Genomic DNA, 544 nt, shown 5'->3' on the forward strand with positions numbered 1-544 from the left:
ACCTGACAAACTCAGTTTAAACTAAGTGATAGAAATGATCTTAACTGACTAGATATTTTAGTAGAAGTAGCGTTTTGTAGGACTACAGCTAAAAACAAGCTTGAAACAGACTCCTGAGGCCAAAATAATGAGAAAACAAACTTTAAAAGATAAGTAACGCTTTTGGCAATGCTAAACTGGGTGTGTGAGGCTCTATGCACTGGCATTCCAGTGGCAGATTGCTGTTCTTTCAGCCTAATGAACATAAACATCCACAACTCTCTTTGCAGAGGTAGATTATATTTTACTATGACAGGATCTATGTCATCTAATTTTGGATTAATGAACATATGATTGAAGAGTTTTCATTCATTAGGAAAACTGTAGTCAGGTATGCCACAGATTTCCTTAATGTGAAAAGGATTAAACAAGCATGAAATGTGAAAGATGCAAATAAAGTGGGCAAAATTATTAGCTCGATACTGAATATGAATTATAAACTATCATGAGACGGGGTATAGGTTCACACATTCACTCTTGCATAGAAGAGACAAGAACAACACTA

The sequence above is a fragment of the Struthio camelus genome, chromosome W, assembly GCF_040807025.1.
Source record: "Struthio camelus isolate bStrCam1 chromosome W, bStrCam1.hap1, whole genome shotgun sequence".
Lineage (NCBI taxonomy): Eukaryota > Metazoa > Chordata > Aves > Struthioniformes > Struthionidae > Struthio > Struthio camelus.